Source organism: Salmo salar, chromosome ssa06 (genome assembly GCF_905237065.1).
Source record: "Salmo salar chromosome ssa06, Ssal_v3.1, whole genome shotgun sequence".
NCBI classification, from domain to species: Eukaryota; Metazoa; Chordata; class Actinopteri; order Salmoniformes; family Salmonidae; genus Salmo; species Salmo salar.
The window spans coordinates 79,522,700-79,535,835 of record NC_059447.1 but is presented as its reverse complement, the minus strand read 5'-3'; the positions used below and the strand labels follow the sequence as shown (position 1 = coordinate 79,535,835).

The 13,136-nt window shown below is 46.4% G+C and overlaps 1 pseudogene; it reads right to left on the bottom strand.

The window, feature by feature from the left end:
* Positions 1-13,136, bottom strand: part of LOC106608144 (myelin transcription factor 1-like protein) — a 286,795-nt pseudogene that overhangs the window by 88,680 nt on the left and 184,979 nt on the right.

Below are 13,136 nucleotides of genomic sequence, written 5' to 3'. Positions count from 1 at the left end.
TGTTTTGCTTTCGTTGTAAAGCCTTTTGAAATCGGACAGTGTGGTTAGATTAACGAGAGTCTTATCTTTAAAATGGTGTAAAATAGTCATATTTTTGAAAAATTGAAGTAATAGCATATCTAAGGATTTGAATAACGCGCCACAGGATTCAACTGGCTGTTGAGTAGGTCCCACCTAGCCCATAGAGGTTAAGAGAGAGATAAAACAGAGAGAGAGTTTAGAGAGAGAGACAAAGCAGAGACAGAGAGAGGGTTTCGAGGGGGGCAAAACAGAGAGACGGAGAGAGTTTTGACATAGAGACAAAGCACAGAGACAGAGAGAGAGTTGAGAGAGAGACAAAGCAGAGAGACAGAGAGAGAGAGAGTTGAGAAAGAGACAAAGTAGAGACAGAGAGAGAGTTGAGAGAGAGAGACAAAGCAGAGAGACATAGAGAGAGATGTGAGAGAGAGACAAAGCAGAGAGAGAGAGAGGGTTGAGAGAGAGACAAAGCAGAGACAGAGAGAAGGGTTGAGAGAGAGACAAAGCAGAGATATAGAAAGAGGCTTGAGAGATTGAAAAAGCAGAGAGACAGAGAGAGGTTTGAGAGAGAGACAAAGCAGAGAGACAGAGAGAGAGTTGAGAGAGAGAGAGACAAAGCAGAGACAGAGAGAGGGTTTCGAGGGGCCAAAACAGAGAGACGGAGAGAGGGTTGAGATAGAGACAAAGCAGAGAGAGAGTTGAGAGAGAGACAAAGCAGAGAGACATAGAGCGAGATGTGAGAGAGAGACAAAGCAGAGAGACAGAGAGAGGGTTGAGAGAGAGATAAAGCAGAAACGGAGAGAAGGTTGTGAGAAAGACAAAGCAGAGAGAGGGAGAGAGGATTGAGAAAGAGACAAAGCAGAGAGACAGAGAGAGGTTTGAGAGAGAGACAAAGCAGAGACAGAAAGAGGCTTGAGAGATTGAAAAAGCAGAGAGACAGAGAGAGGGTTAAGAGATAGAGGGACAAAGCAGAGAGACAGAGGGAGGGTTGAGAGAGAGACAAAGCAGAGAGACAGAGATAAGTTTGAGAAATTGACAAAGCAGAGAGACAAAGCAGAGAGACAGAAAGAATGTTGAGAGATTGAAAAAGCAGAGAGACAGAAAGAGGTTTGAGAGAGAGACAAAGCAGAGAGACAAAGCAGAGAGAGGGTTGAGAGAGACAAAGCAGAGAGACAGAGAGACAGTTGAGATAGAGACAAAGCAGAGAAACTGAGAGAGAGTGAGAGAGAGAAAGCAGAGAGACGGAGAGAGGGTTGGGAGGGAGACAAAGCATAAACAGAGAAAAGGTTGAGAGAGAGACAAAGCAGAGAGACAGAGAGAGGGTTGAGAGAGTCAAAGCAGAGAGACAGAGAGAAGGTTTAGAGAGAGAGACAAAGGAGAGAGATAGAGCGAGGGTTGAGAGGGAGACAAAGCAGAGTGACAGAGAGAGGTTTGTGAGAGAGACAAAGAAGAGAGACAGAGAGAGGGTTGAGAGAGAGACAAAGCAGTGAGACAAAGCAGAGGCAGAGAGATTGTTTAGAGAGAGATAAAGCAGAGAGACAGAGAGAGAGTTGAGAGAGAGAGAGACAAAGCAGAGACAGAGAGAGGGTTTCGAGGGGGGCAAAACAGAGAGACGGAGAGAGGGTTGAGAGAGAGACAAAGCAGAGAGACAGAGAGAAGTTTGAGAGAGAGTCAAAGCAGAGAGACAGAGAGAGGTTTGAGAGAGAGTCAAAGCAGAGAGACAGAGAGAGAGTTGAGAGAGAGACAACACAGAGAGATAGAGGGAGTGTTGAGAGGGACAAAGCACTGAGACAAAGCAGAGGCAGATAGATGGTTAAGAGAGAGATAAAGCAGAGAGACTGAGAGAGAGTTTAGAGAGAGAGAAACAAAGCAGAGACAGAGAGAGGGTTTCGAGGGGGGCAAAACAGAGAGACGGAGAGAGGGTTGACATAGAGACAAAGCACAGAGACAGAGAGAGGGTTTCGAGGGGGGCAAAACAGAGAGACGGAGAGAGGGTTGACATAGAGACAAAGCACAGAGACAGAGAGAGGGTTTCGAGGGGGGCAAAACAGAGAGACGGAGAGAGGGTTGACATAGAGACAAAGCACAGAGACAGAGAGAGAGTTGAGAGAAAGAGAAAGCAGAGAGACAGAGAGAGAGTTGAGATAGAGACAAAGCAGAGACAGAGAGTTGAGAGACAAAGCAGAGAGACAGAGAGAGATGTGAGAGAGAGACAAAGCAGAGAGACAGAGAGAGTGTTGAGAGAGAGATGAAGCAGAAACGGAGAGAAGGTTGCGAGAAAGACAATGCAGAGAGACAGAGAGAAGGTTGAGAGATTGACAAAGCAGAGACACAGAGAAGGTTGAGAGATTGAAAATGCAGAGAGACAGAGAGAGGGTTAGGAGAGGGAGACAAAGCAGAGAGACAGTAAGAGCCTTGAGAAATTGAAAAAGCAGAGAGACAAAGAGAGGTTTGAGAGAGAGACAAAGCAGAGAGACAGAGAGAAGGTTTAGAGAGAGAGACAAAGGAGAGAGACAGAGCGAGGGTTGAGGGAGAGACAAAGCAGTGAGACAAAGCAGAGACAGAGAGATGGTTAAGAGAGAGATATAGCAGAGAGACAGAGAGAGAGTTGAGATTGAGAGACAAAGCAGAGACAGAGAGAGGGTTTCGAGGGGGCAAAACAGAGAGACGGAGAGAGGGTTGACAGAGAGACAAAGCAGAGAGACAGAGAGAGAGTTGAGAGAGAGACAAAGCAGAAACGGAGAGAAGGTTGCGAGAAATGCAAAGCAGAGAGACAGAGAGAAGGTTGAGAGATTGACAAAGTAGAGAGACACAGAGAATGTTGAGAGATTGAAAATGCAGAGAGACAGAAAGAGGTTTGAGAGAGAGACAAAGCAGAGAGACAGAGAGACAGTTGAGACAAGAGATACAGAGAGAGGGTTGAGAGATTGACAAAGCAGGGAGACAGAGAGAGGGGTGAGAGGGAGACAAAGCAGAGAGACATAGAGAAGGTTGAGAGATTGACAAAGCAGAGAGACAGAGAGAGGGATGAGAGCGAGACAAAGCAGAGAGACAGAGAGAAGGTTGAGAGATTGGCAAAGCAGAGAGAGGGATGAGAAAGAGACAAAGCAGAGAGACAGAGAGAAGGTTGAGAGATTGGCAAAGCAGAGAGAGGGATGAGAGAGAGACAAAGCAGAGAGACAGAGAGAGGGTTGAGAGGGAGACAAAGCAGAGAGACATAGAGAAGGTTGAGAGATTGACAAAGCAGAGAGACAAAGCAGAGAGACAAAGCAGAGAGAGGGTTGAGAGAGAGACAAAGCAGAGAGACAGAGAGGAGGTTGAGAGAGAGACAATGCAGAGATACTGAGAGAGAGTTGAGAGAGAGAGAGACAAAGCAGAGAGACGGAGAGAGGGTTGACAGAGAGACAAAGCATAAACAGAGAGAAGGTTGAGAGAGAGACAAAGCATTGAGACAGAGAGGGTTGAGAGAGGGACAAAGCAGAGAGACAGAGGGTGACACGGAGACACATTTTTCCTCCTTCTTGGCCCACTCTGCTGCCCACACTGTCGTGGAGATGAAATTAATGTGCAGAACATGGAATATCCCCGCGACGCTCTAGTGATGATAATGGTGATGATGGCGATGATGATGCTGGTGATGATGATGAGGATGATGGTGATGGTTCACACAGAGACGGATTGCCACAGTCAAGACCATGTCCTCACAGAGAGGTCACTCTCACTGTCGCCTCCACAAAGGGGTATGATCACAAGAGAGAGACATGGGTAAGAGAGCAAGAGAGAGAGAGAGAGAGAGAGAGAGAGAGAGAGAGAGAGAGAGAGAGAGCAACTGAAATGCTCATTGATCCATTACAGGCTGTCTGAAAAAGCCAAGGGCTCCACTCCATCGTGCCCACAATGCATATCTTTCTCCCACAGCCTCAGATGCTGTACTGCTCTCATGGCTGTGCCTGGCCCTCCACGGTGTAATGAATGGGACACATAATCACAGGATGCTAGGCCAGACTGCATTATTCTGTGATCAGCAAAGCAGCAATGCCTAAATCAAGTGGCATAGAAAGGCATCTGACACCTAGCCTTGTGGATGAGGGCTCTGACTCATTGCTGACTGGATCAGACAAGGGCCCACTTTTCACTTGAACTGACTCAGGGTGACAGTAGGGAAGAGATAATATCCTTATTGTATAGGAGATATAATACACGTGTAGTCTGATAGATTGAAATAACATTAAAGAAAGCATGAAAGATAGGGGAAAGAAATAGACAAAGGGATAGGGTTGGAGAGAGCTAGAGAGTGAGAGAAAGAAGGGCAGAGAGACGGAGAGAGAGAAGGGAAGAGAGGTGCAGAGAGAGAGAGAGAGAGAGAGGGAGGGAGAGAAGATATAGTAGAGAGAGAGGTGTGGTAGAGAGAGAAGGTGTGGTAGAGAGAGAAGGTGTGGCTGACAGAGAGAGAGAGAGAGAGAGAGAGAGAGGCGTGGTAGAGAGAGAGAAGGTGTGGAATAGAGAGAAAGAGATAGAGAGGTGGTAGGGAGCGAGATAGAGAGGTGTGGTAGGGAGCGAGAGAGAGAGATAGAGAGGTGTGGTAGGGAGCGAGAGAGAGAAGGTGTGGTAGAGAGAGAGAGAGGTGCGGTAGAGAGAGAGATAGAGAGGTGTGGTAGAGAGAGAGAAGGTGTGGAATAGAGAGAGAGAGAGAGAGGTGCGGTAGAGAGAGAGATAGAGAGGTGTGGTAGAGAGAGAGAGAGGTGCGGTAGAGAGAGAGAGAGGTGCGGTAGAGAGAGAGAAGGTGTGGTTAACAGAGAGAGAGGTGTGGTAGAGCGAGAGATAGAGAGGTGTGGTAGAGAGAGAGAGAGTGCGGTAGAGAGAGCGATAGAGAGGTGTGGTAGCGAGAGAGAAGGTGTGGTTAACAGAGAGAGAGCGTGACAGACAGCAACGCAGCGCCCGAGACCTGCTGGGGAGTGTGGGTGAGGATGAGTCTGGGCTGTAGCCCTCCCTACCTGGGAGAGGAGGTCCTGGGGTTTGCCTCCCAGGCCGTGGGGCATCTCCCTGCAGCGCGTGGACAGGTTGAGGATGGCTGTGGCGGCCATGTGAGCAGCCTCCGTGTCCTGTGTGTAGTCGAAGCTGCTCTTACTGCAGGTGCTGCTGGCGCTGCTGCCGCCCCTCCTCCTCCCCTCCGCAGCTTAGACTGCTGCTGCTGGGAGCGTATCTGCTCGTCGTGCTGCTGGGAGCGTATCTGCTCGTCGTGCTGCTGGGAGCGTAGCTGCTAGTCGTGCTGCTGGCTGGGCTCTTACAGTAGTGCTTGGCTGCAGGGAGGGAGTACAGTGGACAATTCATACACATACATACTTAACACAACATACGGAACACAACATAAAGAACACAACATACAGAACACAACATACGGAACACAACATACGGAACACAACATACGGAACACAACATACGGAACACAACATACTTAACACAACATACGGAACACAACGTAAAGAACACAACATACGGAACACAACATACGGAACACAACATACGGAACACAACATACGGAACACAACATAAAGAACACAACATACAGAACACAACATACGAACACAACATACGGAACACAACATACGGAACACAACATACGGAACACAACATACGGAACACAACATACGGAACACAACATACGGAACACCACATACGGAACACAACATACGGAACACCACATACGGAACACAACATACGGAACACAACATACGGAACACAACATACGGAACACAACATACGGAACACCACATACGGAACACAACATACGGAACACAACATACGGAACACAACATAAGGAACACAACATACGGAACACAACATACGGAACACCACATACGGAACACAACATAAAGAACACAACATTCAGACCACAACATACGGAACACCACATACGGAACACCACATACGGAACACAACATACGGAACACAACATACGGAACACCACATACGGAACACAACATACGGAACACAACATACGGAACACAACATACGGAACACAACATACGGAACACAACATACAGAACACAACATAAAGAACACAACATACGGAACACAACATACGGAACACACATGAAGGACAATACATTATACATGTACAGACACTCATATAGAACAAGTATACAGAACACTCATACAGAATATGTATACAGAACACACATACAGAACATGTATACAGTAACAGACAATAATGATACCGAAGCAGAAGGCCAGATTTTACACCCAAAAAAGAACAATATGAAATATTGAAATGGAGATGTATAGAAAGACATGACATATACATTTAGAGGATAGACAGACAGACAGACAGACAGACAGACAGACAGACAGACAGACAGACAGACAGACAGACAGACAGACAGACAGACAGACAGACAGACAGACAGACAGACAGACAGACAGACAGACAGACAGACAGACAGACAGACAGACAGACAGATAGATAGATAGATAGATAGATAGATAGATAGATAGATAGATAGATAGATAGATAGATAGATAGATAGATAGATAGATAGATAGATAGATAGATAGATAGATAGATAGATAGATAGATAGATAGATAGATAGATAATTACTAACACCTACAGGGAAGTCTTTCAATGGAAGGTTTGCTCCATGGTGAATGCTGTGTGAGAGCAAATGATTGTGCTCTTGGTTGGAGAAAGAGGAGAGGGCGACAGAGATGGAGAGCACGAGGAGAGAGCTAGAGGGAGAGAGAGAGAGCGCAAGCAAGAGGGATGGGAGTGGTGTGAATATGGTCTTGGCAGTAAGGGCTTGCAGGCAGCAGAGTGTGTGAGCGAGCGGGGAACGCAGAAGCCCTGAACGCATCCACATTACAGGGAGCTGAGACAAAAACCTTCCGACCAGCAGGTCCAAAATGAATCAAAGAAATGGGTTGTGTTCTATGTTCATCTCCAATCCAGATTGGGGTTGTTCTCTCTAATTGTGAACTATGCAAAATCAAATTGATGGAAGTAAAAACATTGGTTTTAGACATGCATATGTATTTCAATAGTTCACCTATGTTGTATATGTGTCGAGTAGAGCTTCTGTACAGTCTATCACTTGTTCAACATATTTACAACATTGTCAAAGCACAGATCTAGAATCTGGGAATAATGTGTGTGTGTGTGCGTTCGTGTGTGTGTGTGCGTTCGTGTGTGTGTGCGTTCGTGTGTGTGTGCATTCGTGTGTGTGTGCGTTCGTGTGTGCCAACATGCGTGCGTGCGTGCATCAGAGTGCACAAGCAGTCGTTTCCTACCATCATATCCCTTGGTTGAGGTGTCTGTGTCCCGTCCGTGGGCCTTGGGGGCCAGGCCTGTCTTCCCCCTGCTGTAGACGTGGTGCTGGCTGTCGTAGCCTTGGCCGTAGTCGAAGCTGGTCTTGGAGTACTTCTCCAGCTCCTTGGCCAGGTTGGAGCGCGGCGTGCTGGTGGACACGTTATTTTTGTAACCGTACTGTGGGATCTCCAGCTGTTTCACAAAGCACATTGGCCTGGAAGATAACCATGGACAGGGGGGGGCGTGTTTGTGTACACGCGGTGAGAGCGGTCTGACTGTCTGACTGCATGGTGTACGTCCTCACTGAACCACTAGGGGGACTTAATTTGTAAGAGCATGAATCATAAGCGCTGCTACGGTAGGCATTCTATTGTTCTTTCTACATCTATATGAAGTAGGATTTGAAAGCAGAGAGAGTGATGGAGGTCAGAGGTTACATTCACGGCTACAGGAATGCACTGGGATGAGCGGGGAGGCTGGGGGAGTGGTGGTCATGTGATGAGGGTGTGAGTGAGTACCTCAGCACACGATCTGAAGCCTGGCTGGACTTGGGGCCCCCGTCACATGGGATGTGCTTCTCCTGGACTTTAACCATCTTCTCTGCAGCGGCGATGGGGCACCCCGAGAGACTGCAACAGCATTCACACAATGGAGTGAGGCCTAATTAGCCAGAACACACTCACACACACATGCACACACACACGCACACACACACACACACACACACACACACACACACACACACACACACACACACACACACACACACACACACACTCACACACACAAGCGTGCCTACAGTCTGCCTCTCCGATAACAGACACATCCAATCAATCAACTAAATTTGGCTTTGATTTAAACAGAATTGCACATTTTAAGCTATAAAATGGAGCCCCACGTATGAATTATGTATTTCCTATGGCCTAGTTCTTTATTGCAAAGCCGGAGCTTTGCAGATACATATTATTGGCTGCCTGGGCATGAGGGGCTGCTGAGCTTCAGAGAGATCCCCTCAGCTAGATACTGCAGTCCTTTCAGAGGATTCTGGGTAGGCTCAGTGGGGAGAACTGATTAACCACCATGTCAGCTACTGTACTCCCTTCTCTCCTCCTCACCTCCTCTACATGCCTTCCCCTGTCGTCCTCTCCTCCTCTCCCACTCTCTCCTCTCGTCCTCTCCTCCTCTACACGAGTTCCACTCTCCTTCTCTACTCCTCTCCTCTCCACACCTCTCCCCTCTCCTCCTCACATCCTCTACCCCTTCTCCTCCTATCCGCACCTTCCCCTCTTCCCTCTCCTCCTATAACCCCTTTCTGCCTCTACCCCCTCTGCCTTCTCCTCCTCCTCCTCTACCCCCTTTGCCCTCTCCTCCTCCTCTACCCCCTCTCACCTCTCCTCCTCTCTACCCCCTCTCCATCTCTCATACACTCCCCCCTCTCCCCCTTACCTCCTCTCACCTCTACCCCCTCTCCACCTCTTGCTTTCTCCTCCTCATTTTATTCTCCCTCGCATTTGCACCTTATACGATGCCTCTTTATACACATACAAACCAGTCACTCTCACATACAAACCAGTCACTCTTACAGACAAACCAGTCACTCTCACATACAAACCAGTTACTCTCACATACAAACCAGTCACTCTTACAGACAAACCAGTCACTCTCACATACAAACCAGTCACTCTTACATACAAACCAATCACTCTCACATACAAACCAGTTGCTCTCACATACAAACCAGTCACTCTCACATACAAACCAGTCACTCTCATATACAAACCAGTCATTCTCACATATAAACCAGTCACTCTCACATACAAACCAGTCACTCTCACATACAAACCAGTCACTCGCACATATAAACCAGTCACTCTCACATACAAACCAGTCACTCTCACATATAAACCAGTCACTCTCACATATAAACCAGTCACTCTCACATACAAACCAGTCACTCTCACATATAAACCAGTCACTCTCACATACAAACCAGTCACTCTCACATATAAACCAGTCACTCTCACATATAAACCAGTCACTCTCACATATAAACCAATCACTCTCACATATAAACCAGTCACTCTCACATATAAACCAGTCACTCTCACATATAAACCAGTCACTCACATATAAACCAGTCACTCTCACATACACACCAGCACTGCTTTTGTGTGAGAGATGAATGTGGTCTCTGGGACTCTCCTAATAGTTTCATATCCATGCCATAAATAAAACATTGATACAGCCAGCCCCAGAACACACACACACTCACATACAGACACATGCGGATTTCAAAGTGGCGAGGACTGTGTGACAAACTGACAGGACTGCTGTCAGTATCATCGAGTTTCCATGACAACAGCGAGGAGGAGAGAAATGAGAGACACATGTACAGAATTCTCTCTTTTTTCTTACGTCTTGCTATGCACTGCTCCCCAACACTACTAATGACTACACAGTGTGCGTGCCAGTCCCAAAGGACGTGTTCTATATAACATTGCCTCCAGCAACTGGGGATGGTGAGGGAGGTGTGTGTGTGTATCGTGTATTCATAGTGTATGCATCGTGTGTGTTATTGTCTGGGTACCTATATACAGTATGTACAGAACATTGACTAACTAACTTGTTGGAAAGGTGACATCCTATGACGGTGCCACGTTGAAACTCACTGAGCTCTTCAGTAAGGCCACTCTACTGCCAATGTTTGTCTATGGAGATTGCATGGCGGTGTGCTCAATTTTATATACCTGTCAGCAACGGGTGTGGCTGAAATAGCCGAATCCACTAATTTGAAGGGGTGTCCACATACTTTTGTATTTGAAGGGGTGTCCATGGTGTACAGTATATACATTAAGTATAGGTGTATGTTTGAGTGGCGCAGTATACAGAATGTACTCATCTTAGCGTCCTCCAGGCTTTGCGCTGCTCTACTGGGAGGCCGTGGCTCAGCCTCTAAACACACCTAGCTACAAACAATAGATTCCTGACCCTGAGATACACTGTTAGCCAGTGACTATGACAACCCCACATACTCCTCTTCTCTCTCTCTCTCTCTCTCTCTCTTACTTCCTGAACAAAGAGATCAGACTATAAATGTAGCTATTCCATTATTTGATTTCTTATTTTCTCTCCCAGTGCATGCCCTGCTGGTTGCCAGCCACTCACCTGCGGTGGGAGTTCCTGTTGCTATTGACATGGCCACGCCCCGAGCAGCCAGGAGTAGGGCACTTTAGAACATTTTCATACATTGCAAGAACTTAGGACAGACAGGGAGAGGTGAGAGAGACAGCGAGGGGTTAGGAGCACCCAGAGTCAGTGGTTATTGTCCAATTATAAATTGTTAGTGAGCAGAAAAATTGTCATGCACCGTTACGGTCAACTGTCGTGTTGATGCCCATGCAAGCAGCAGAAAAATAATGGATTGAATCAAGCAGCATTCAAAGGTAGTCGGCGTGTTGTTAGTCATTCTGAAGCATCTTGATGGACTGATCCATAAGAATTGAAAATGGTATCTAGGCAGACATTTGGTGTGATATTTAATGTTACATATGACATATTATAAACTGGGTGGTTCGAGCCCTGAATGCTGATTAGCTGACAGCCGTGGTATATCAGACCGTATACCATAGGTATGAAAAAACATTTCTGTTTACTGCTCTAATTACGTTGATAACCAGTTTATCATAGCAATAAGGCACCTCGGGGGTTTGTGGTATATGGCCGTTATTGTTGCATTGTGCGTAAGAACAGCCCTTAGCCGTGGTATATTGGCCATATACCACACCTCCTCGTGCCTTATTGCTTAAGTATATGTTTCCTTTACAGAAGCAGGAATAGAGGTACGTCTGGTAAAAATAAGTAGTTTCACAAAGAGATGTGAATGCTTTTATGTATAAAATCTATAGAGGAGACATCACTTTGCATGCAGGCATGGACATCGATCAAGCAGGGTGAACGCAAAGAAAGAGAGAGCATCCCCGTGCTGATCGGAGGATGACCTCACGTGTCAACCAAACAAAAACCATGGCAGGGCATTTAGTGGAAAAGAGGTACACAGAAACTCAAAAGAAAATGAGAAAGAGGTTGTTCTACATTGCACTACGGGAGGGCAATAAACAGTCTAAATGCCCCCAAGCACAGTCAGTACAGAATGTAGTGTGCAGGACTTACTTTCTGGTGGTACCCTGTCCTTGTGGGGGCAGCCTGACAGGCTCCTGTGGTGGGGGTAGAGACCCGTGACGTGGCCTGTCCCGTCGCAGCCCGGGGTTGGACACTTACTCTCCTTCTTGTCCCCCCTTGAGGAATCTACCAAGGAGAAAAAGAAGGGGTGGGGGGGGTTCAAAAGTCATCTATCTAGGTGAGCGTTCGATCCTGGTTACTACAGCATGTCACCCCAACAAACGGAAATTAATGGAATGTCCCATTCCACTGTTGTTTACCAAACTTCATTTAGAGTGTCATAAATTCATATTGTATTTGAACCATATTATCCCCCCAAATTTAGAGGTGGTAGAAAGAAACACAGACTATAGTCACACCTGATTTATCAGTTTATCATGGCAGTACATGTTCCCCCCACATTCCCCCCACGCTCGCTGCGGAAAATCTGTGCAATTGTTCAATCCCAACATCCCAGAAATGCAATTTTATATTTCATACAAAATGTACACTTGCTGTAGAGATAACACAGAATGACTAAGCCTGTGTGAAACTGGCTTATCAGCAGTTCTCCCATATGTGTATCTGGGGCCTCGCTATCGCTACCATCTCCACCAATCCTCAATGGTCCCCCAAGGACAAGGAACAATCCCAGCTATGTTGAGTATGAGCATTGTCTCTGTGCGTCACAGCTAGATTGTTTTTTATTTAGAACTAGTAATGAATCACAGAGCTATCAATATCCCTGACCCCATGGCAACGTTAGAAAAATGAATTCCCCCACACAAGGCCATAGTCCCTGCCTTTAATGAAGACTTTGAATTTAAATAACTTGATGATAGATTATCTAATGCTATTATGGCCGTTTGAAAAAATAACTAGCATGTTGCCAGATCTGTAGGGTCTTACCAAAGCCTTATATAGCTCTGGGTCTTACTCGTACAGCTGTATGGTCTACAGACTAAAATTATACATAATATTCCTTGAGACCTCCCCACTAGCTTCCAGTGTTAATGGAAGTTAATAACATACCATTACAGTACATATCTGTGATGACCAACAATGGGTGGTCCTTAATAATAGTCATTTTGTTATACGATTTTTGCATGATTTGACGCCTGCCATTCAACATCCCGTGGCTACTGTTGGCAAGACGTGTTGTGGAAGACGATGAGCAATGGGCAGAATAATCTGGAGAAATGACTTCAAGTGACCTTGGATTTCTACTACTTCAGTATAAAAGGAACTTAAGTTTCACATATTATAAGGTTAAATAATGCCTGAACATCCAGTTCAGTATGGTTTCTGAATAAAGCTGTCCTCTTCCCTTCAGATGAACGGTGATAACACCCAATATTGGCTACTGCATATATTCATCTGACACCTCTGTCACACCCTGATCTGTTTCACCTGTCTTTGTGATGGTCTCCACCCCCCTCCAGGTGTCGCCCATCTTCCCCATTATCCCCAGTGTACTTATACCTGTGTTCTCTGTTTGTCTGTTGCCAGTTCGTCTTGTTTGTCAAGTCCAACCAGCATTTTTTGTATCAGCTCCTGCTTTTCCGCAGTCTCTCTTTTCTCGTCCTCCTTGTTTTGACCCTTGCCTATCCTGACCCTGAGCCTGCCTGCCGTCCTGTACATTTGCCCCTGTTGCTG